The following is a 27,276-nucleotide window of genomic DNA, read 5'->3' as shown; positions in this document are numbered from 1 at the left end:
TTTTTTTTTTCATTGATGTGCATTATTGAACCTGAGCTCTAGAAGTCACCCTGGACATGGTTCTCATGAATCTTTGATGTAATGTCAACCCATTTTCCCCTATGTAATTATGATCAATCACCAGAGACAGTAGATTGAGGCCTTTCTATGCCCGTTGATACACTGGTATGGGAAGACCTAATCAGCCAGGGAAATGGTCATCTTAAAATTTAGTGGAATTGTGGCTGGATTTTTTGAAAGATGTTTTCCCCTCTTTAGGCAGTAGGGCCATTGAACCCAAGGGTAGAGAAATGAGAAGAAAAACAGACTTCTGTAATTTGACTTTCATATACTTTAGTGAGAAAGCAAAAGTAAATCTACTACTTCTATCCTTTTGGGTCTTAGACAAAAATACTGGCTCTTGGAGAAATTATATAGCATATTGGTCATGATATAAAGTGTAGGTGTGTCTTATAGATGAGTAACCCAAGTTTACAAGGTGTTAGGTCCCAGGCATCACTGTAAATAAGTCTCAAGTACATGATTCTGTAAAAACAATTGATTTTGAGATCCATGATATTTAGTACTACCAATCAATTTTATGGGTGTGATTCTATTGTCACACTTTTTTTTTTGCTGTGAAATGAGTTTGTTTGTCAGAGCAATGTTATGACCAACACCAAAGTGTTTTTTAAGACCTTCTAAAATCCTGCAGATATTTTCTGACAAAATTATTGTTAAGAAAGGCAACTCCACACTTGTACTGTGTCTCTATTACCATGAGTAATAAAACAGAACACTCCCCCCTGCATGATAGGAATAATTCAATGTAAGCATTTTGCCATCAGATTGATGAATCTTTCTGATGATGATTCCCTAGGACAGCTCAGTGTTCACCTTTCCTGTGGAAGGACAAGCACTTAGCAATACATATGCAAAGACTAGCTCTGATGAGAGGAATTCCAAGCTTCTGCAGCCCTTTATGTCATCTACTCTTGTAGCCAAGGCATTTGTTAATTAATAAAATATGGGAGTGACTTGGAAGAAAGGCTTACATTCACCCAGTGGGTCATTTAAACCATCTGATTATAGAGCGTGCCTCTATAGCAGAAGCCATCTCCAGGACATTCATGTGATACACATATTCTTTGTTAATTGTCTACTTGTCCATCTGTCTGACCCAGAGCTCCTGTTAGTAATCTTGTAATTGTGTATTTGGTTTTCAGGACCCTGTCCTGCTTTCTAGTTATTGATGATAAGTTAGTGTTCATGTGGGGTTCCTATTTCTATCCACTGAAATTAGGTGGGAGGGCATCTTTCCCCAGGTGATATGCATACTTCTTATGAAAGTATCTAGGGACATGTACTTTATTACTGATGAAGTAAAATTAGCATAATGTAAGAATAAAAAGGACAAGAAAGATTTCCTGGGAATATTAAGACTTTACCCCCTGGGGTATGAGGTACGATCCTGACTTTCAGGATTTTATACAGACTTTAAAGAATTCAGAATGATTTCGTTCAAATTATGTCTTTTTGGCATCAATATGATGTATTTTGATGTTGTAACATATTTTGAATTTCAAGCTGTTTCTCATAGTATAACAGTAGCTGGATTTGCCCTAAAAATCAGATATTTATATTTGGAATGAAACTTGGCCAGTCCACTATTTTTTGATTTTTCTTGGTGACACAGAAAAATATAATAAATTCCAAACTGTAATAAACCTAAGTCTTCATCCATCCTTGCCTAATAATCATGTTAACAATAAGATGCCTGTGTATGTATAATAGTTCTGTTTCTTTTGCTGAACTACCACTTTTAAACTTCATCATTTATTTCAGTTCTGCTGCCACATGAATGCACTGCAGCATTTCCGAGGTATTACCAGTGACCTCTGCATATTTCCCAAGTATTTTAGGAATCATTTCATTGAAATTCAGACCAAAAATGAACGCAATTTACTTTTGCTTAATAATAAGGGATCATCCAGCTTCAGCTGGGCTCCTATAACAGAGCTTAATAAAACATTTGATGAAATCTTGATTAGGCCACAGAAAGCATGATATTTGGGAAACATCAAATGTGATTTGATTTTTTATATAACTCTAACCCTAATGTCCCTTCCACTGAATGAAATCATCAGTTTAAATGTATGTACACTAATGATGTGTTTGTCATGAAAACAGAGCATACAATTCCTTCATCAGCATTACAGGGGAGGATGATTGATTTAAATCGCTGCTGATTTCTAAATATTTTTGTGATGGAATGCTTTGGAGAGCTCTGGTATTTTTGAAACGATCTTTTGTGTCTAATTTGTATAGTCCATGGATGACAAGCAAGGTTCTACTCCCAGTGACTTTGTTTTTCTTTATTTTTAATTTGAGAAGTTTAAAAGACAAATAGATAATTAGATGTTCATAAATGAATCTAGTGTGTTTTTAAAAGGTAGTGCCCTCTTCACTAAGTGTTCTTTAAAACAAACTTGATTTATTCAGTAACATAATCATTTAGTGCTAAGATTTTAGTTACAAAAAAAAAAATGTCCTTACCTCAGAGATTTTAAACTTCTTTGCTTCTTTTCAACTAGATTTAATAGAAATTAAGAATTTTATTTTGTGGGTATGTGAGTGTGTGTAACTCTTTGTGTAAATGCAGTGGTATGTATATGAGAGTGAGTGTGAATGTTTGTGAGCTCTGTAGGAGTACGTGCTTACATGAGCTTGACTGATAGTGATTATTCGAACTATTAAGTGCATAATGAACTCACAAAACTAATGATAAATTTTGTATTTATAGAATATCTTATTTCAAAGATGAGATTTTCTTATATGGGAAGTATTTTTCACTTAATAATGAAGTCCACCATGTTAAAAAATAGCTATTCTATTAGGCTTTTTATTTGGACAAATTATAGTTTATTTAATATAAAATATTGAACACAGAGAAGTATGATATTATTAGGAAAGATTTGAAGAAGAAATGCATAAGGAAAAGACATGTATCTTCCATCCTGCAGAGAGGTACCTGTGCCTGAATGCAGCCATATGTACTGTGGTTCTGCCTTCCAGCAGTGGAACAATTCTCATATTTTCCTGTTTCCTATAGCTTCTTAGGTAGTAGTCAGATGTAAGGGCTAGAAATTGTCTGAATTTTTATGTCAGATAATTAGACAAAGAAAAAATCACAAACAGCATGCAAGATACATCATCATAGTACAAGGGCTGACACTTGGAGAATGAGAGACCATGTGAAGCCCCCTTGATTGGGAAAACAGAAAGTGACAGATCCAAGTAAGCCCATTGCCATGCAACCCAAAAGGAAACCTTGTCATTTGAGAAATGGCAATCTTGATATCTTCAAAATTGGGGTAAGAGTTTCACTGGTGTTATACATAATGCATAGATTATCTAGATTGCTCAATACTGCCATTTCTCCAAATATTATGAATGTACTTTATATCACACCAGAGTGGGTCATAGAGTTACATATGTAAGAAACAGCCTAACTAACAATCAGTTCTAAAATTAATAATCACTCTCCTTATGATGTTTTCTTTACTTTTGAAATGACTATTTTCTCTTTCTATTTTGTCAAGCAGAGATTTAGCATTTCTCCCTCAATTTTCTGTTAGAAGAATAACTTTCAACTCTCAGCTGTCTCTTTGGAGTAATTCTCATTGCAATGGTTACTCCATCATATGCAGACATATGCTCATATCTGTATTGTTAACAAGTAGATCCCAAAGTTAAACATTCACAATTGGTAAAATTCTGTTTGGATGATTTCTTGTGATGCAAATAGAGGCAGAAACTTTGGTTTATATAGTTTTACAAAGTATTGATACCTTTACAACACACTTTTTTTTTGGTGGTACTGGGAATTGAACTCAAGACTTTGGGCATGTAAGGCAAGCACTCTACCAACTGAGCTAAATCCCCAGCTCACAAGTGTTGGCATCTTTACAACATACTATGTAGGAACATAAGATGCTTTTTCACTTACTGAGATTTTTTTTCATGTCCTTCAGAATGTTTTATAGTTATCTTCCTATAGGTCTTGCATAATTTTAGCTTTATCTAGATACATTATGGGATTTTTGCTGAAAGTGTTAATTATTTTGGTCAGAGTGTTTTCATTATTGATTACTTTGTTGTATCAAAGAACTACTGCATTTGCATTTCACTTGTTGAGTTGGTTGGTTGGTAAGTTGATTAACATAAGCAGCTACCTTTTATTTTAATCTTATTTATCTCATTAGGTCTGGATTTTTAGAAATGTACAGATACATCTTATACATCTGCAGACAGACACACATAAGCAAAAGAATTTAGGCTAGTTTTCTGGCTCTGAATATGGAGCTCTTTTCAAAGAAAAATGTTGTCTCTTAGCAAGAAATGTTGGTTTAAAATAATTTCCACCTGTTAAAATCATTTCTAATTCAATGAAAAGACAGTTTCTGTCCAAGCCTATCTTTCTAAAGTTATAAAAGATAAGGTTCAATATTGAAGATCACTAGATAGCTTAGTTGTATGCTGAGAGAAAATCTGCTGTGGATGGCCTGATTCAACAGTTCTATCCTTTCATCAGGATGAGTAACTCATTCTCCCAGTTACTGAAAGTGTTGGTTACTGAAAATTCACAGTTCAATCACTCTGCAGGAGTTGGACTATACTGGGGGCGGGGGGTTGCGGGGGGAGTGGATTCCTTAAAGTTATGCTCCTTCTCTACAGAAAGTCTGCATCTGAAAGCTGGTTCCTATGAGAGCCCACAGGCTGGAAACCCTGTCTACCTGGTAAAACCCTGAAGGGACCTTCCAGATCCCAAACTCCCACAGCAATCAGCTGGGGTCAATGCTGTACCTGCCATAGACTTCACCTTCTTCCTCTGCTGTATCCTGATTCACTTACTGTCTGATACACCAGGATAGCTACTAACTTCTACCATGAGCTGTGCTGACAGAAAAACATGATTTAGATATAACTGAAGAGTGAGAATCAGACAAATTTTGTCTCCCATGAAGATGAGTTCATCAAGAATAAATTGAAGAATGGAGTTGACCCTTTTGTGTAGCTAGTACAGATAGAATATCCACTAGGATATGAAAATATTAATTTGAATTTTACCAGAATCTGAGAGAGGTTCTTTTTCCTCCCCTGTATTAAGCATTCCTTCTTATCCATGCAGACATAGCTCTAAGTAATTTTGGAGAATCTTGCATTTTCAATATATAATGCCAAATATCAATTATAAAATGAATATGTGTTCAAGCCATAATAAAGATGATTTGGTGGCACATGAACATAAGATTTCTATAAAAATTGTGGACAATGTGATAGATTTGAGAGAGTGATTCCAAAATTACTGAATTGCCAAACACTCATATTCCATTTTAAACTTTAAATTTAATATTTTAAGTTCTCTCTATTATTATATCACACAATGTCTATAAATACACAGGGATTTATTTATTTCCTCATCTTGCTAAGATAGCAAAATTATTTTAAAACAAATTATTTTAAATAATTATTTTTCAGTTTTGTGGTAGTTTTGTCTTATTTTTCTTGGAACTTACTTTTCCTAGTAAGAACTAATGGCTTTCAAATCTAAATAGTTGAAATGCAGTAAGAATATTTCAAACTCAGGGAAAGGAGTCATTTTTACAATTTTCAAAAAGCCTTCTTAATTCACAAAATAATAATCTGTCCGATCTACTCTTTAGCTTTTGTAAAATAGACAGAAACACCTTGCATATTAAAAATAGACCTTAAGTCATATCTGGTGATATACAACTGTAGCATCTACCTTTCAGGAAGCTGAGGGAAGAGGACTGCAAATGCAAGTTAGAGGGCAGCCTTGACAAGTTAGGAAAACCCTGCCTCAAAGTAAAAATAAAAACGACTGGGGATATAGCTCAGTGGTATACAGACCCCCTAAGTTCAGTTCAATTTCTAGTAACACACACACACACACACACACACACACCAGATCTAAAGTGGAATTCCCCTTCCTTCAATATTTACAATAGTTAGGATGAAGTTTAATTAGGAACATGCTATTCCTCAATATAACTAAGGTTGTTTCAACAGCCCACAGAATACCTGTGAATTCAGCCTCATCTTAAAGTGCATGGCAGAGGGCAAAGCTTCTGTTTAGCAGTTCCCAACCAGGATGCAATGAGCTTTAGGACAGGCAGGTGAATTTTTAAAAGCATCATGTGAGTCTTCGTGTGTGTGTGTGTGTGTGTGTGTGTGTATGTTTCCTTGTAGACTGAATATATACTGGATCTCAGATCATGTAAAGGTATGATTATTAGCCAATACACACATTAACATGATTTTTACCATAATCACTTAATCATATTTCCCTTTCCTGTCATTATATATTTGATACTAAGAGATCCCGACCAAGATGCACTTAATGATATTCACTTCATTTTGACAAAACTTTAGATAGGTTTGATCCTGACACTAGTCCTATGCTCTCTGCTGTTAGAGCACTTACTTTAGAAAAATTTCAGCAATAAATTCTATCTCTGAACTTTTTGAGATGTAGATTTTCCCTGGACCTCTTGATAGTTTCACACCCCAGGAGTGTCTTTCTCAAGGATCTGAGAGCCATGTCTTTGAAATGTCATCATCAAGAAACATAGTGCCCCTCTACCAGTCTCTGTGGGTAGCATAGGGTACCCTGATAAGCAATTAATGGATGAACTAATCATGAGGACCAAGTTCCTCCATCATGTCCTCTAGAACTTTACAACTAATTCATCTCAGCACTTTAACACTCCCCTCTTTTTCTTCAGAAAATCTTATTTTAAATATCTTTCTTGCTGCACTGGTCCTTAATAAAATTTCCTTGCCTGTTTATCTTTAGCCTTTTTTATAACATTATGTAAATTATATCTTAAGAAAGCTATTATTTAAAATCTTAAAATACTATAAAAAAACTATTTTAAATTCAGTTTGATTTTTATTTGGATGTGTACATTACTTCTAAAAGAGCCTTATGCTAAATATATTGACACTTACCACAACATTTTGTCAGTTATTAACAATTCTTGGAAACTCATTGCATTCTATACAAATACATTAATAAAGATAAAAGTATTATTTTTAGTAAATTATATTTGTAATACTTTCAGAAACATAGACCTGGGAGAATACTGTAATCATTTCTAAATGGAATGCCTGCAAAATATTGCAACACTAACAGTACCCATGAGCCAGAGGTCACAAAAACTCAATGCTATTACAGTTAGTGGTTAGAATTTTTCTAAATGAGATAAGCTTACCAAATAAATTGAGAGTGTCTTTGAGAGACAGAGACAGAATTTCAAAGTTTCTTTATTCTCGAATATGTTAACATCAATATGCCAATACAATCTTAATGTTTTCTGACTGTTTGTACTCTCATCTGTTCACCTCTGTTCTCACCCTCTGACCACCTAACCAATTTAGTTCTTTAGTGGCTCTCAATTTTAGGTGACAGCTAACTCAGAGTGATGTAACTCATCTCATGTCGCCTGTTTGTTCTGTGAAGGGCAATCTCCTTCCTTAATGCATGAGAGTAAACGATGGATATCAGGCACACTCTAAGATCAGTGGGATCCCACTTTAAAAAGGAAAAGTTGTTGTGCACTGTACAAATATAGAAGAAAAATTCTCACAACACGAAAACAGGCATCGTCTAGATCAGTTCTAACTGAAACATACATAATATGCCCCAAAAGAACTTTTAACTACACATCTGGCTCACAAATAATGCACAGACCTGAAAATAGATGGAATCTGAAAGTATATTTAAGGGTATGTGAAAAACAATATTCTTAGAATATAGAATGTGAGCTAAAACATTCACTTAGTTTTACATTTTCCTTAAAGTGAGGCCTCAAAATAATCATGGGACCTTGAATAAGTCACTTTTTCCCCTTTCTATCTCTAGTTTCATCACCTGTAAAGAAGGATAATAGCCATTTCACTTTTGATGCCAACCAACTATATACTATGGGATTGGTTCTGATTAATGTGACATCTCTGCTCAGACCAGAATCCAGGACCACAGTTGCAACAGTGTCCTCCTACCATCCTCAACAATGCAAGACTTACTTTGAGATCCTAGGATTCTTGGACTTCCCAAACCCTTGTTTGTTCAGCATACAGAAAACTATGTAGTTCATTCAGCATTTATATTTGATGAAATGAAATTATAGATTGAAGTCAGGAGAGCAGGAATTGTAGTTGTCTACAATAAGTTTTTGGACTCTGAGAGAAAGGAATTAAAAAAAAACAGCTCTGCATAAGAAAGAGGGTCTAGAGCAATGCATTGTTATAAACCCTTACTCACAGAAGACACAAGGAGATGGTCAGACTCATCCTACTGGACTCAGGGATTATCATGAGCTAGGGAGAAATCAGAAGAAATGTGTCTTTAATTTGGATTTTCTCTGCTGCATAATACATAGGCATTATGAGAGTCATCAAAGCTGTTAAAGATCATCTTACCCCCAAAGTCACCCAAACTGCATTAAATACATTGCTTTTATAAAATTTTAAATAATTCATCATTTAAGATTAGTTTAAATAAAACATCTTATTTTAGTTTAGTAAAAAAACTTTAAAATAAAAAGTTTAATTTTCTCCTGACTTTCTCAACTCTATCACTTCTCACATCCCAAATATGCTTCAAATGGCATGGTTTCCCAAAAGAACTAAATATTATATAACATTGACAGAAATATCAATATAGACACAAACTCACAAGAGGAAGATGATGACCAGAATGAGAACCACTGTAGGTTCCTAAATGTGCTACCTTCTCTGGTTAAAGTTTTTAAATATTTTCCTTATTTATAGACTATATTATAAGCAGAATATGTTCACCACCTAATTAAAACCATTCTGCCCCACTTGTCTTTACAAGGCCTTAGGATCCCTGGTTTGCCTGATAGCACAACTAGGATGATCAAGATGATGTCTTTGTTCTACCACTCACATTCCAGTAGCTAATTAATTTAACTAGTGAACGTTTTGCAGCTATTATCAGAGCCATTGCCTTCAAAAATATGAAATTCAACAGCTGTAGTAAACTAATTATCTGAGCTTCAAAATTCCTGAGGGTGATGATCCTAGTTGCTAGTTTTGATTTCTTTCATATAAAGAGCTCTTCCTGGGTCTATGTTTAAATCTTAAAAGTTATTCACATCTAATAGAGGAAGGTGGACAAGCACTCCCAGCAGTGTCCAATGGTACTTAGTTTAAAAGTCTCTTATTGCTTTTATGTGGTAACTTTTTAAACTATTTATTTGAAGAAAAAAAATGGTTACAAGAGTGAATAGACCAGTTTTTCTCAAATATTTTTAAATGTAGGCTCGGTGATATTAATAATGACATGTATGATCTACATGAGTAAGGGCTCTCTGGAACAAAACTTATAGAATGAATTTATAATGTGCTTTTGTAAATTTTCTAAAATTACTTTTTTTTGTAACCTACCATAATTCTCTTTCCTAATATCCCCAGTGTAAAATTGTTAGATATACCACTTTTAGACCTTGTTCTAGTCTTGTTTTATATTACAAAACTAAATTACTAGGAAATAGGAAGTAGAAAGATATCTTAGTTTTTTTGTATATCATTACACACTCACACACACACACACATACACACACACTATTAGATTTTTAAAAATGTAGGAAGATGAGAAAAAATGTAAACATAGATGTTTATGTTAAGGGAGCTGAATTTTAAAAAAAAAAACATACTTAAAAATACATTTTCAAAGAGATTTTTTCCAAAATTTAAACAAGAATGAGTTTTTTCATGTATCTTAAAAATGATCTTATGCTAGAATTTCCCAGTGATCTTCAACTTTGACTCCCAAGTTAGTAAATGTGCAAATAATGAAATCATTATTTTAACACTCAGTCTGTGTTGCTATAACAAAATACTTGAAACTACCTAATTTGTAAAGAGGTGTATTTGGCTTGAAAATTCTTGTGGCTGGAGGGTCCAAACAGCATAATGCCATCATCCTGTTGAGAATAGACTGGCTGCATTACACCGTGATGGAGAAACAGAAAGAGAATTGGTGCCTGCAGAAGGGGAGAAGTATACATATAGTCTCACTTTATAACAACCTGCTCTGGAAAACAATCTCACTCCATAGACCAAAACTGATTTCTTCAGAGGATGGTGCCACCATTACCTAGTTATAATCCACTTGACCCTATCTCTTCCACTGCCTCATTGTATTGCTAGAATTGGACCCATGCTTCCAGTATATGAAATTGTGGGAACATATTTAAACTATATCCAAACTATAGCAACTAGATCCTGTTTCCTCCACTTGAACAGCATTGTATAGGCTAAAGGCAAAATATTTTCAATGCCCTTATCTGAAATAAAGTTTAAATTCTGCATTCAATTAGGATGTAGAACTCTCTAAGAAACCATCACTCTTGCCCTAATAATGAGAAAGCTGGTAAAGTGATAAAGGACATAGGTTTCTTTTAAAGTTCATTCCCAGATATGTGCTCTGCGGGTATTTTTTCCTGATCTATGGCTTGCTTTTTCATTTTCTTAAGTGTGCCTTTTAGAGAATGGAATATTAAATTTTGATGTCCCATTTTATAATTTGTTTCTTTTATGATTTGTATTTTTTGTCCTATTTTCAAGCAATTTACCTGTTTAAAAGGATTCAAGGCTAGTCTATTTTTCTTAGTTTTCCAGTAGAAATTTAGATATTTTAATGTTTTCTATTAGGTTTGGTGTGAATATCTGTTTAGTATCAAAAAGAAAACATACATGAAGACCAAGGGAATAGATGACACAGAGATATACTCACATATATACAGTTATCTCATCCTCTTTAGACATAGGTGCCATAAACATACATTGGAGAAAAGATAGCCTCTTCAACAAATGGTGCCGTGAAAACAGGAAATCCATATGTAGTAGAATAAAATTGAACCCCTATCTCTCACCCTTCACAACACTCAACTCAAAGCAGATCAAGGACCTAGATATTAGACCAGAGACCCCTTATCTTCTAGAAGAAAAAGTAGGCCCAATCTTCACCATGTTGCCTAGGAACCGACTTCCTAAATAAGACTCCTAAAGTGCAGGAAGTAAAATCAAGAATCAATAAATTGAATGCCATCAAACTAAAAAGCTTCTTCACATCAAGGAAAATTTAAAAATGTAAACAGAGAGCCTACCGAACAGGAGAAAATCTTTATCATCAGCACTTCAGAGCATTAATCTCCAGGATATACAAAGAATTCAAAAAACCTAATACCAAAACAAAAACAAACAAACAAACAATCAAAAAAAAACAAGTAACTAAATAAATAAATGTTCAAATAACTAAACAGACACTGCACGGAAGAAGAAATACAAATGGTCAAAAAATATACGAAAAAAATGTTTAACATCTTTAGCAATTAAAAAGATACAAATTAAAACTACACTGAGATATCATCTCACTCCAGTCAGAATGGCAATTATCAAGAATAAAAGTAATGATAAATGTGGGCAAGGATGTGGAGAATTGCAAATTGGTACAATCACTATGGAAAGCTGTATGGAGCTTCCTTAGAAAACTTTGAATGGAATCACCATTTAACTCTGTTATCCCACTCCTTTATACCCAAAGGATTGAAATCAGCATATTATAGTGATACAACCATATCAATGTTTACAACAGTTCAATTCACAATAGCCAAGCTATGGAAACAATGTAGATGCCTTACAACTGATGAATAAAAAATGTATATATATACAATGGAATATTACTCAGCCATAAAGAACACAATTATGGCATTTGCCAGTAAATGGTTGGAATATATTTCTAAGTGAAATAAGACAACACCCCCAGAAAACAAAGGCCAGATGTTCTCTATGATATGTGAATGCTAACCCAAAACAAAGTAAGATATGGGGGGGAATAATAGAATTTCACCAGATAAGAAAAAGGAGAATGAAAGGAAGGGAGGGGAGATTGGAATAGGAAGACAGTGGAATTAATCAGACATAACTCTCCTATCTTTATATATAAATACACAACCCTTGTAACTCCACATCATGCACAACCACAAAAATGGTATCCTAATTGAATAAGTTATACTCTATGTATGTATAATATGTCAAAATACACTCTACTGAAATGTAGATCTAAAAATAACAATTTGAAATGAGAAAAGTTAAAAAAGCAAAGAGATATTTTTTGCTGTTTTTTTGTCTGGATATTCAGTTGTAGGGCAGGGAGTGTTGCTCAGTGGAAGGGTACTTACCTGGCATGTGTGAAGTCCTGGTTTTGCTCCAAGGTACCCCCAAAACAAAACTAAAAACAAAACAAAACAAAAAAACCAGTTATTATGCTGTCCCCACCCATATTTTTAAAATAATCTCTTCCTTCCAATTCAAAAATAAAACCTTGTCATTTTTATTGAAGTTGATTTACCATATGAGTCTATTTAGATTCATTATTCTGTACTATTCATTTAGATATTTATATTCCAATAATATCATCTTGCCTTGATTATTTTAGCTCTACTGAGAGTTACATGCATGCAAACTCCTTTAATCTTGGTCATTTTTCCCAAAATAATTTTGGGGATTCCCATTCTTATGATTTTCATAAACATTTTAGAATTAACTTCTCAATGTCTTCATTGACTGCTGGATATTTGATTAGGATTGTGTTGAATTTGTAGATTGGCATTGAAAGGAAATTATTCCTGGATTTCTCAACACTTGTTGGGCCTTCTGAAAAATGGACTTGACTTGCTGTGGAGCTCATGTCTCAATTCTCCCAAGAACTCTTTGTTCTTCAGAGTCTAAAGTGATGAATGCAGAATAGCTTGTCTTCTTTTCCCTGAAGCTCACTGCTTCCTTCCCAAGGGTATTAATTTTATCTCACCTATATCTAAGTTCTTACATTTGGGAGTAGACACTCTATTCTCCCTACACAAAAGAGAACTGTGTACCTGTCAGAATAAATTGTGTACATTCCTCTGTTCCAGAATGAGGCATGCTAAATACGGGAAATGTATGGTGCATAGCTTTGGAGTTCTCCCATACTGCAAACTCCTCTACATGCACTTGTGTGGGTGAGAGTGTAAAATGTTAACCTCTACCTTGGAAACCTATTTGCTAATTTATTATAAAGCAAAACATGGACTTGAATAGCCCAACAATTCTTCTTCTTATATTTACTCACAAATGGAAAAAAATGATCATAAGAGAATGTCATATTCATAAAACGACTTAAAATTCAGCTAAAAAAGATATAAATGTTTAATAAGGAAAACACATTGATAAATATTGAAACCATTATGTTTCAAAAAAAGGCAGACAAGGACATTCATATTTTCATAATGTATAAATAAAATATAATAACAGACCAAATTAATCTATGAATACAGAAACCCAAACATAGTTACTTCCTAAAAATGTGAAATTGATGACTCAAAAAGAGCACCAAGGGATTTTCTGGTGTGATAGAAATGGCATCTATCTTGTTTGGGGATGGCTGTTACTCAGATGTGTAAAAGGTCATAATTAATCCTGCTGAACACATTAGATATGTGCCTTCTACTGTGTATGAATTATACTTCAATGAGTAAATATGCACACACACACAAAAAATAACAGTAAAGTTGTCTGGCAAGGGAGAGAATGTGAGAAAATAAGATGATAATACACTCCATCTGATTTCAAATCTCAAACATAGCTCGTCAATTTGCAAAACCTTTTTCAACCTTCTTTTCTTTAATCATAAAATGGGAAGAATGGGGCCAAAATTGCAGTGTCACTGTACAGATGGCACGAGCAACACAGTGCAGTGCCAGGCACATGGTGGATTCCCAGAAAATCTCATCACTCACTCTCTAGCCACTGTCAAACTCATATATCTCAGTGAGGATAAAGCACATCCTAGAACACACTTTGATTTCTAATGGTTTTTGCCAGTAGTACATTATGGAAACAAATCTTTTATCATGTGTAGTTTATTTTGGATTCTGAGGTACTTATTAATGAGTTTAAAGGAGCACAGGTGTTGTTTTCCTCATTTCTCCTCTCCCCTATTTCTTGCTTCTGCTCCTCCTCCTATTTCTCTTCTTCTACCTCCTTTTCTTTCTTTCTCTAGCAACACTTAATCTTTTAAATTAAAACTGCTATGAATAAGTTCAATTGTGATTATGTATCACAGAGATTTCTTCCAATAACAAAGGAGACAGGGACTGAACCAAAAAGAAGACAGAGATTCTTCATTAAAGAAAACAAGCTCATTTAAATCAGACAAGCAATCAGCATTCATCCCCAGTAATTTGCTAAATTCCCAGATGGATTTATTAAACTATCATTCTATTTTCAACACAAAATAGTAAGGGACGAATGTACATGAAAACCAGAAGAAGGCATAATTTACTGTCATATTTTTAAAGGGGAGAAAATGTTGACTTCAATAACCAAAAAGACATGTTCATTTTGATACCATGAGGTTATTAGAGAATATCTGAAGCAGTCAATTTGTATCAACCTAGATAAACATCGGTTAATCAACTAAACTTGACTTTGTGAAAAGAAAACTATGCTAGACAAATTTTATATATCTAGCAATGGGTAACCAGTCAAAGAGATAAGTAATCGGTCTTAGACTTTAATGTGTTTATAAAAGTGCACATTTGGCTAGAGTACACTCACAAGATCATTATCAGCAAATTAGTAAAGTATATACTAATTACGATAGATATTACTCGTCAATGTATCAACATGTTTGCTTTCAATCCATTATCAACACTTATCAGTGGCATACAACAACTTTTTCTGAGAATGTTTCAAATACTAGGGATAGTGAGTGACCTTAGATGAACGATGGCCTGAGATTACCACTGGAAATAAACAAACAAAGAAGCACTTGTTGGCTCCATTTAGTCTTCCTGTCTCAAGAATCGGAGAACATGGTTATAAAAATAGCCTTCATCTGAGAATGGCAGAAGGAAAGAGATGCTGTTGGGGAAAGAGGAATCTCAGGGAGGCGGAAGTCCAATAGCAAGTGACTCGATGTGCCTTATCAAAGACACACATTCTAGGGAGCATTGGATCATGCTGAGGTGAAGGCTCTCAGGTTGATGACTATCCTAAACAGGGAGAAAACCATTGGATTTGGATAGAATTAAAAGCAGAAGTACACTTCAGTTGTTTCACTACTACAAGAAATTCTAAATTAAATTGTTTTTTAACATGGGCTTTCTCCTCAGTTTTAATTTCTTTAAAAGTCAGAATCAACTTTGTATCTTATAAAACTGACACATTTCTTGGTCCTACCTGACTTTTACTACTTCAAAACATCTGAGGATGTGACATTTTAAAAACAAATTCCATAGGTAATGCCTAATTAACCAACACAGAGAAAGTCTAGAGCTACACTGGGGTGAGGGATGACAGATTCCTGAAAATGAATAGCTTATCAAATACAGCCAGGCTTAGAGAAATGGCATTATTTTTAATGCAGGTATCTCTCAATCCTCCAGCACATAACAAATACATTGAACCATGACTTCTAGAACAGTGAACAGACTCCTACAAGTCAGTCACACTAGCAATGTTAAACATAGTTGTAATTTTTACAGACTCTCTCCCTAAAACTTGAAGTAACTAATGTAAATTGGAGCCTGCCATTGTGAAATAAGAGATTCTCTTATGTGGTAATGTACTGGATGCATATATTTAAATATATTTCTTTCCCCATTATGTATGCTGATATTTTAATGTTTGCATTTAACACTGAGTTCAGAAAACAAGAGTATTAGTGGTATTCAGGTGCCTATTTCAATTATATGTGTTTCTCCATAGTGATGTACAGAATGGATATATCCAAACCAGACAACAACAATACATCTCTTCATAATACACACCCATCAGGGAAGATATCAGATAGGCATCTGTTTGCATACATCAGGAATCTCCAGATAGATTTAGGGATCCCAGGTGCTTCTGAAATCATATGCTGAATTACAGGTGAAAAAACAGCTGCCAACAAAATGATCAAAAAGTAGACTTGCACATTTATAGAGTAGAAGCTGACACGAACCTTTTTGAAGGTTTGAAAATGTCCAGCAGACATTTTAATTAAAAAAAAAAAAATTGTGCTTGCCTTTGCACTTCTGTGTTCCAAAAGGAACTAATAGAGTTAAGAGCTGAAATAGTATAATCTGCTCTGGACAAGATTTACAACCAATATTGGACAAGGTGGAAGCTCAAATACCTCAGTCAAACAAGCATACTGAAACTTTCAAGTCTGATCTCAGCTTTCAGATGTAGTTTCTAATAAATTGGGCACTTATCTAAGTAATTAACCCATGTAGATAACATTTTTCTGTTACAACCTAAGAACTTTCAATATGAGGAAAGAATATGAAAAATGTTATGTACTTATCAGAAACAAATATCAAAGAGTCATAGGCATCAATTACAGGTCCTGCAGTCCAACAATGACAGTTTTTTTGTGTGTGGGAACAAACTAAAACAAGGTTTTGAGGTAATATCAAGAAACATGTATATACAAACTCTGTTCTAGAGTGCCATTTGTACCTCTGTTGGATTATCTAAAATAATCCAATAGCCATTCCTAATTGCAGTCCCACTGTCTCAGAAGAACAGAGCATTGGACATAGCATTTGTCCTTTAGCATTAGAGCAATTATTTATTGTATTTACGTTTTTTCTTATGGGAGAGAGTCAAATCCATTTTAGGCTATCACTAAATCTTACTAAGCAGTTTCTAAACTGCCTCTGAAGTAGACAATGACATTTACTGGTTAAAGGGATTTGTAGAGTAAGTAAAGAAGCTCAAAATGTCTGTTTCTAGCAGAAAGTAAAGAACTGGATATCTTACCCATCTCCGTTATCCTTGATCTCCTAACGGAAATTAATTACTCATGAGACTTGGAAGAAGGACATATGATATATAAGATAGCTTCACTAAAATACTCTATTTTACTGTGTAGTGGCAGATTATTTAGATGAATTTCCTTTCTGTCAAGGTGATTCTACTTTTGAGTATATATGGAAAAACAAAATAAGATTTGCACAATTTTATTCATTTAATGTTTATTATATTATTATTTAAAATAACAAACAAGCAAAATAACTGGGAATAACTTTAATGCTTGAGTAATAGGATTTATATACATAAATAATATAAGCATAAAAATATGATGCTGCCATTAGAATTCTATTTTCAAACAATTTTTAAAATGGGAAAATTATTTTATTTGCAACCAATATACATTTATATTTGTGTTCTAGACAGAAGGTACAATGCTGTCCAATGTTGCCACAATTTATTGATCGAAGTATATACCTTGATCTACTTTAAACTCATGAATTTGTCCATAGACAGGCTATAAAGTTCTCTCTAAGCAACTGGAAACTTTTTGGACTTATAAGAGGACAGTCTTCCATCTTCTTTCATGGATTAAGAGCTTGGAGAATTGATGACTTTTTAAAAAACATATTACAAATTCCCGTTTAGCATTTCCTTAAAGACAGTAATTAAATTAGTATTTGGAATGTATTAATTTATGAAGCCAGAAACCAAATTTACAATACAATTTACTTGAAGAATGAAAGGAATAATGCATTTTAACTTTTTAACTTATTTGTGATTGTAGTATTGCATATTTGGGAATTAATGTGAAAAAAAATTCTCAACATAACAGTAAGAAGCAAACAATACAATTTTAAAAATAAGTAAAAACCTTAAATGATACTTAATCAAAAAGAATACAGATGGCAAAAAAGCACATGAATAGATTTAAACCTCATTAGCCTTCAAGGAAACACAAATTAGCACTGTGGTAAGATATTACTACACATCTATTAAAATGATTAAAAAATAATCAATACAGTACTACATGTTAACCAGAATGCAGAGCAACCCAAACTATCCTACATTGCCAATAGTAATAAAATGGACCATCAACTCTGAAAGATTTTTTTAAACATTTTCTACCAACATTAAAGTATCCTCATCAGGGAAAATGAAAATGATATTGCTAAGTATTTACTCTAAGAGATGAGAAATTATGTTCACACAACAACCTGTATGTGAGTGCTTACAACAACTCTATTTGTAAACTACAAAACCAGGAAATGATCCAAAATTCTCCAAAATAGCTGAATGCTCAAGTATAAACATAGTAATACAATAAAAAGAAGACACTTGGAACATTTGACAACACCAACATATCAAAGACACCATGATGAAGGAATGAAGTCAGTGCCAAAACCCCACATGCCATATGAATACAGAAAAGGCACAACTACAGCAACCCAGGATTTTGAGGGTGGAGGAAGGCACTGAATTCAGGGACAGAAAAAAATATAGTTTTGGAGTAACACAATGATTCTGTATGCTGTGTGTGGTTGTGGGGACATGAATGTCTATGATGATACACCTTAAACAACCCTGCCAGAAGACTTCAATATAAATTATTAATACATTAATTTAAAAAATAAACTTTAAATTGACAAAAATAGTGTGTGTTTATAGTACATCTTTTGATATATGCATATATGGTAGAAACACCAAATGAAGATTCTTAATACTGTGGTATAACTGTGCTTATCTGCTATAAAATTCTAGTAGTTGTGTATTATGTATATCCAGGGTTTAACATATTTAGCTGCATATCAAGAACAAAAGTGATATATGATGATTTATAATCAAAAATATAAAAAACTCATTGGTACATTCAACCATATTAGTAAGATGCTATTATAGTGACACTGTGCTTTTCTGGGATTTTAAAAAATATGCAAAGTCTTCACTTGTATATGAATAAAATATTGTTTTAGTAAGTTCTGGAAAAAATTCTCTACAGATTTTCTTTAAAAGGGTATTTTTGTTACATTATAATTCAATATGTTTTCCTTATAAACTTATTTTAATCTCTATCATATATTTTCTTGTTTAGCATTCATTTATTAAAACAATTGCTTTTGTTAAAATGGCAGCTTTGACAATGTGTCTTTATTCCTCTGAATCTTTATTTCTCTGATTTTCTTTTACACTTTATTTTCTTAATTCAATAAACTCATTTGTTGAAGATCTATTATATTTCAGGAAATGCAAATAAATTTCAGGAGTAAAATAAAAAGTAGCAATTATCCCTGTCTCATGGAAGTTGTCCTTAATGTTGACGGTAGTGGTCTGGTGGAGACAGATGACATTAATAAGCTAGACAAACAGTTAAAATAATATTATAAGATTCATGACAGAAGGATAAAATTCTTATTTGCTTTGAGAATTCATAAAAGGGAAATTTGATCTCATTTGCCACATAGGGTTAACTTTCCCTAAGGAAATTATATTTTAACTGAGATTGCTTGTTGAGGAAAAACCATTTAGATGAAAAAAGAGGGACACAAACATTCTTGATAGAGGAAAAACCCCTGTGAAGTGCCCACTTACAACCACTAAAATGAAGTTAGACGAGAAGGGAAAGAATATGCAAGATGAAAATTTTATTCAAAAGAATTAGTATAAGGAACAGAAAGAGACTATTACAATGGGAGGATAAAAATGATTAAGATGGAGAAAAAGACCAGTGTCAGAAATCTGCAAGTGTCTAAAAATAAAACAAAAGGACACTTTGTTTTTTAAAGCATTATGTGTGTGGAGTAAGGGAAAATTGAGCAGAAGAAATTAAACAGATGGCAAATCCAGTGTGCCTTCACAGGAAATGTGTCTTACTGCGGTCTCTATTCTGTGTGATGTATTCAACTCTGATAGTTTACTAATGTTCATTTCAGCTGTGTTAAATCTGTGGTTGAATCCTTTGCAAATTTGATTTCAATGATTTAGTTAAATTCCTATGAGATTTTTTTCCCCACACCTATCTCATCATTTTCAATGGTCCTTGTTTGTCATTTAAACAGGAGGAAAAAGCTTGGATGGATTGAAAAATCCTCAGGTTGATTTTAAATAATAATAATGAAGATGATTATTTAAATTTTGCTATATTCTAAACACTGTGCTAGGTAATTTACAGATGCTGAGAAATAATTCTTACAGGAACCAAATAAATTTGGTGCATTATCTACATTTTGCCAAAATTAAGGAAATTCAATAATGTATGCAATTTCACAAGATTTGTATCAAGTTTTTTGAGACTGTAATGCTCAACACTGAACTAAATCTAATCAGAAATCTTCTTGTCTTCTCAATCTTTTAGAAAAATGAAAGATTCTTTTTTAAAATGTCTTTTTGGAATTTCAATGTAACACTTGCGCCAGAGATGAATTTAAACAGGTTGCAATGTACCAGATTTGTCAAGACAGTGAGAATTTTCTTGTAGATGAGATTTGGAAGCTCCTAATGAGATTAATGTTCATACCAAACCACACTCAAGTGAAGGAATGAATCAGCTGCAAGCAGAGTGTGTGTCATAGGCTTTCAATTATACAGAGGTCCATGGTTCAGAAAAGCCCCATGCTTGGGTTAATACTCTACTGGTGGCATCTGATAGTTTTCAATGAAGTTCTATTTTATAAGGGAAGTCTAATGATGGAACATGAGCACAAGAGCTACAAACAGTGTGTTTGTTTCTGCCATTCTTTACTGATCCATCCATAAGTAGTCTTTGGGATATCCCATGATCATAAAATTTCAGTGGAGCACACTGTATGGGAGTTAATTAAACTCAGAAAAAGCACTAACTGTGTTAAGCCTATGATTGTATAACCAGAAACATAGAAAATCCTGGAAGATCATAATTTTCATTTGATCCAGAAGCAATTTTGAAGATAGACAGAAGACAATAGCATTTTGAGAAACATGGATGTCCAATAAACCCTGTAATGTCCTTTCTTATCCATGTTACTTTACCCTAGCTAATCATTCATGTTGAAAATGATAACATAAGGAAAGAGAAAAATAGGTCAATCCATTGGACTCTTTTTTTTTTGTTTCAGCTGAAAGTAGAGTATTAGGGTAAAATGTGCTAACCAAAAAGTAAAATGAAAATAGTTTTGCAGAGCATTTAGAATGGACTGCATACATGATTCCATATACAAGTTAAATGCTCTTATATTTATATTTATAACTAGTATTTCACAACATATAAATATGAACAATAAAATTTATGGTATTAATTTAAAATTCTGCATTTTCTTCCATTAGAATATTATTTAGCAAATAAAACACAACCTTGACAATTTGGCAGAGAAGCATGAAAAGAAAACAAAAATATTTTATATTTTAGTATATAGTATTAGTATAGGACATTCTCTTTGCTTTTTGAGCAAGGAGCCTTCCATTTTCATTTTGCAATGATTCTCACAAATTTTGTACCCAGGCAATCTTAGCTCAAGGTGCTATAACAGAATACTAGAGACTGGGGTAACTTAAAAAAAAAATTACTTCTCACAGTCCTGCATCCTAGAGTCAAAAATTAAGGTTTTCAGCTGATTAATTTCCTCACAAGGGCTCCCATCCTAACTTAGGCAGCTGTCTTCTTTCTGTGTCCTTACATGGTGGGTTAGCATTAGGGGTGAATTCTATGGTCTCTTCTGAGAATAGAAAAGAAGGGAAGGGGAAGGAAGAGAGTGAGCATGCTCTTGCGTGCACACACACACACATATTTATATTTAGTGTATTTATACATGTAAAATATAAATATATATTATATATTGCAAATATTATATATACATAAAAGTAATACACTGATATATACTATATATACATATATGCAAGTGTCGTAGTCCAGCTGGGCTAAATAACCGGGAGGTGACAAGCAACTTGAAGGTTCAAGCGGGGACTACTTTATTGCGAGTGAACTCGGAAGGAACTGAGCGAGAACTCAAAGTAGCGGGCACCCAAGATAGCAGGAGCCGCTTCTCTGCCAGACAGCAGAGGTATATATACTTAACTAATTACACACAGCTTGACTCATTTAACATCATCTAGATACAGCAGTCAGCCAATAAGGAATCCTCATCATCTTAATGGCTCACTGGCATTGCTTCACAAACCACTCCTCCTGGCAAAATGCCAGGCACCATCTTGACTTGATTTCAGCCCTCAACATGCACATATATATTTATATATACTAAGAGAAAGAGAGAGTATAATAGAGAATAGTCATCATAACAGGTGTCAGGTTTTTTCTCATTGTACTCATTATAATGTTGATTTGCATTTATTTGATAATTGATGATATTAAGCATATTTCATATATCTGTTGACCATTTGTATATTTTCTATGCAAAGAGAAAAAAAAAACATGTGTCCAAAGCACAGGCAACAAAAAAAATGGGAAAAGGGAAACTAGAAATCTACCGTACAACAAAAGAAATAATAAAAATAGTGAAAAAAGAATTTATGGAATGGGAGAAAATATTTGTGAAAGATTTACATCTAATCAGGGGTTACTCTCCAAAATATATAAGAAACCCTATGACTCAATAACAAAGAAACAAAATAAAAAACTAATAAAAAATAGACCAATAATTTAAACACAATTTCTGTTTCTTTAATGGGAAAACAAGAAAAATAATATTATCAAACTACCATTAAATTTTAGTGTGAAGGTGAAGAGAACTATTTATATGAAAACATTTTACTTTTGCTTTTTGAAAATCTTAAAGGTATTGATAGAGTTAGGTTAACTGTTGGTAAGATTATGTAGGCGTTATACCTCCAAAGACCTTCTCTTCTCTATGTTTCCACATAGGAGTGTAATCTCACATTATGTGGTGCTAGGCCTAAGCCTCCATTTCTCCTGGAATCTCTTTCTTATGGACCTTGCTCTCTTCTTCCCATTGAGAGGAAATATTCAACATATGAACGTACATCATTGCTGTTCACACTGAGCAGTGTCATGGTATCACTTAGAAATTTCATTCTATTTTAGTAGAGTAGATCACATCATTTAAACTCTGGGTTAAATTTCTAAATCAAAACCCTTAAACCCTTCATGAAAAGAATTTAGATATTAGGTCAGAAATATTACATTTCTAATTGATCTAAATAGTTTGTTGAGAATGTATTTTCCCTGACTCTATTTACATATATTAAAATTTGGTGTGTTCTCCATCAAGACAGGAATACCAGCCATGATTTTATTTGGGGGGAGCTTAGTTTGGATGAAAGGAAATATGTAGTCATTGGCTTGTTTTATTAATAAAAATCATATAGTCCAAATGAATGTAAGTCACCTGGATTTCATCAGGAAATATCATTAATCATATGACAGAGTGTGTATTTCCAAAGAATTATATATAATATTTTTCCCAGATGCTAATTTTCCCAGGTCTGTTTTATTCTGCCTAAGTTACTTTCTTACTTGGAAGTAGATTACCAGTAAAAAGCAACAAAGGCAATGGACAATATGTAAACTTAAAGCTCTAGTATGCCATGGTCATTTTTGTACATCTTGAAGGAAAAAGGAGTCAAAATATTAATGGGGAAACACTTGAAATGCTCTTCTATAAGACTATTTTCCAATCATATTATTGTTTAGTGAGAACATAGTGATAAAAAATAGGTCATAAGTGACAACTGATAGATTATTTAACAATTCTGAATAAGTGTACCTACTATATAGGTTTATCATGAAGATAAAGTTGCTTAATGGATATGACACTTGAAAATAATGCCTATTCCATATTCCTTTGGACATTGATCTCAATTTTCAAATATTCCCAGCCCCAGTTTCCTTTAATTATATATGCTATCTATTTTTTCTTATAACAAGGTAACTTACTCATGATTTCTCTGTTTTAGATATTTTCAGTCAGTTTTCACACACTCTAATCTTTACAATACAATGCTTACCTGTAAATACTTGGCTTTATATTCATTCCTATTGATATGAGGCCACTTGATTCTTGAGCTTAGTTAAAACACATCTCAGAATTATTCATAGAGTAAATAACAATGCAATAATCATGATCAATGCATAAAGTAATTCTTATGTTTTTCTTTGTCTGTGAAATACTAAGCAAAGAAAGCAGGTTGAATTTTAATACATGGATGAAGAAAGAGAATGAAACACTTGATAGCTGATCTTCAATAGAAAAAAAAATCTCTTCAGGAAGTCGCAGGGAAACAGATTTATTTATTCCAATATGATGAAATTCTGTAAGTTATATACAAATAGATTCACATCTGGAAGGTAAATCATACAGTGAAACAAAAGAAATAGAGTAGTTCAAATGTGATAGGAAATGGCAAATAAGAGACTTCTAGAAATTAAAAGTATTTTTCAAGGCTTTATAAAAATGCTTTACATTAGAGCATCCAAATTACATCTTATCTTTTCTATATAATTGAATTCTTATAATTCTATGTTGTCTCAGAATCCATTTTGAATATAAAGCAGACTTCTTCATATAAGAAATAAGGGTCAGCTACTCATGAGGCAGCTTCTACCTCCTCTAGGTTCTTCAGGGTGATGGATCCAGAAATCTCCTTATGTAAGTGCCTGATGATGATGATTTCCCTGTGGAATAGTTAGAAACAAGCTAATTGATTTTTCTCACTGACACCCATGTCCTTTGTGGACTGAGAGATATGGCAGTGGCCACCTCTGGTCACAGCATGACTCCACTGAGCTGCTGCTGCTTGCTCCTAACCCACCAGTCAGAACTCCCTCAAGAAAGCTGCTTGGCTAATACCCAAGATCCCAGTACAGACTTTGGCCCTCAGATCTCTGTCTCTGTCTCTTGCTTTTCCTCAACATGTGAATGCATATTCTGGACAGCTCCACGCTTCCCCTTGGCCTTGTGAGACATACTGTTCTATTCTCTCTGGAATCTATAAGCAATGAAAATGCTTCTGAAGGCATTAGAATGTTGTATGGAGAAGCTGGGGTGGAAGGAATGAGGAAAATGGTGGTCAAATGGTATGGAATCTCAGGAGGAGTATTGTTTTGTTTTGAAATATATTGCACAGTGTGGTTAAAACATTTAACAACAGTATATCATTACATTGCAAAATCACTGACAGTACATTTCAAATGTTCTTAACAAAAAATATTTGAGGCATTGGATATATTTATTAGCTTAATTTAATTATTTCAACTAATTTTCATAGCTATTACTGTGTACCTTATAAGTATCTACAATTATGCATTGTCAATTTACAATAAAATTTGAAAAGAAAATATTGTTAAGAAAATGCTTGTGTTATTTCATGTGTTTGGATGTGCTGCTTCCTCTGCTCTCTCACCTGAGTGACACACCTCACCCTAACTCTTCTCCCAGGTAGGATTATTCTGAAGAGTCATTATAGTGTTATCAATAAACTAGAAACAAATAAAAAAGGAGCTCCAAAGGCACCTGCTATTATAAACCAGTTTCCCATGTGAGGATCACCTGGTAACAGGTTGGGGATTTAGATAATAGGCCACCTACCAGGTAAAAATATCTTGTCAAAGAAATGCACACTATAAACATCCATGACCATCTCCCCTGGAACCCTCTCAGAGCGGTGCTAGAATATATAGGCATTCTTCAGAGAATTCAAGAACAAATTGAAGGAAATCACCACCATACCACATATGTAAGGAAAATAAAAAATATTAATATTTTTGTCATTTGGAAAATGTTACCCTTTCTAACAAAGATAAAACTAGAAGAAAGTATGGTAGGCTTGAAATTGTTGTTGAGTATATTATTTGCAATTTAGCATACCCTTGAATTCAAATTGCTAATAAAGCTTATAATGCAGTTTCTTAATGTAGACTGTTATTAGCAAATGAAGGATAGGAAATGAAAACAAGTCATTTATGTAAAGTAATTTCTTGCAAGAGTTGTCATTTTGCAGTTTCATAATTATGGTGGAAGAATTAGGATAACAGAGATTCTTTATGTTATTTACCTACCGCCTTTCTCTTTCACACTCTTTCTGATTTTGACCTTATTCTGAGCCAGCAATTTGGATCAGCTCCACTTAAAATGAGATCCGTTTACAATTCCCTGTTTCAATCAGCCTTAGAGTGAAATTGGAATGGAATGTATAATTGTCTGATGGTGCCAGTGTTTTCCAGTCTGTCTCACCAGCTTGAGTCCATTGAAAAGATGATTTTTGAAGTAAAGGGGTTACTCTGTTTACTAAGCAAACAGAAGGAGGTAAGTAGTTTTCCCCCAGAAATGTGGAAGTGGTTTCTTCATGAAGGTACACATACTGGAGGGAATCACTGACTAAACTCTCCAATGTAATGTCCTAGAATTCATGTTTAAGAAAGTTGTTTATTTCAGAGTATAAGATCCACATTTGTACAAAATACAAAAACCAGCACAGGAGGTTAAAAAAGCTGTTCTGCTGTAATAGTGTAATTTGTTTCTTGGCCATTAAATGAGAATGCTGGGATTTTAATTCCACTATTTGGTTTCCAGCATCTACTATAATTAATTTTCTCTTATTTTGTTGCTATAGAATCAAATGGAAACTAATGATGTGGAACCCAACATTGTCAAGGCTGTGATGAGCTTCCTCTACGAGGTGGGGAAGCTCTCCATCTGACAAAATGGCAGATGACTTGAGAGGTTTCTAACAATGCCGGGGTCCTATGCCTTGTGGCTATGTTCTGCTCGAATTAGACCACCTAGGGACTGCTGTTCCAATGCAAAGCTGTTTTAAATCTTTCACTTGCTTGCTTCTGTACTTCTTTGTCAGTTTCATAACATATTAACTCATTTCATATGCACTTTCTTTATCTGAATCTTTAAGAACTATAAAGTTGAAGGCACCCTAATGAATGTTTCAGTATTTCTTGATGCCACAATATTGACAAGAAATAGACTATTTTTAAATCACCATAAATCTAATCTATAGATACCATACAAGTAATTGATGAATAAAGATTAGAAGCTTTTTTTTTTCTCTGAACCTATCATATTTAACAAGAGATTGTTTAATCTCTCAGAAAGCAGAAAAACATTAAACCAAAATACTTATGCTGGCTGCTGATAGGAAAAGAGAAATACTTTTTATTTTATTTATTTATTTTTTTTAATTTTTCTTTTTTCTTTCCCCCCTCCTCCCCACCGCTTTGGTACTAGGGATTAAACCCAGAGGCTCTTACCCAGTAAGCCAAATCCCTAGCACTTTTTATTTATTTTATTTTGAAGTAGGGTCTTGTTAAGTTGGTGAGGCTGGCTTAACTTGAAATTGTCCTGCCTCAGTCTATAGTGTCATTAGGATTACAGGTGTGCACTTCCATGCCTGGCTAGAATTTTCTTGATTGAATGGAAGTGAGAACAATTGAGAAAATGACTC

Source organism: Marmota marmota, unplaced genomic scaffold (assembly GCF_001458135.2).
Source record: "Marmota marmota marmota unplaced genomic scaffold, marMar, whole genome shotgun sequence".
Taxonomy (NCBI): Eukaryota; Metazoa; Chordata; class Mammalia; order Rodentia; family Sciuridae; genus Marmota; species Marmota marmota.
This window is presented reverse-complemented; position numbering follows the sequence as displayed.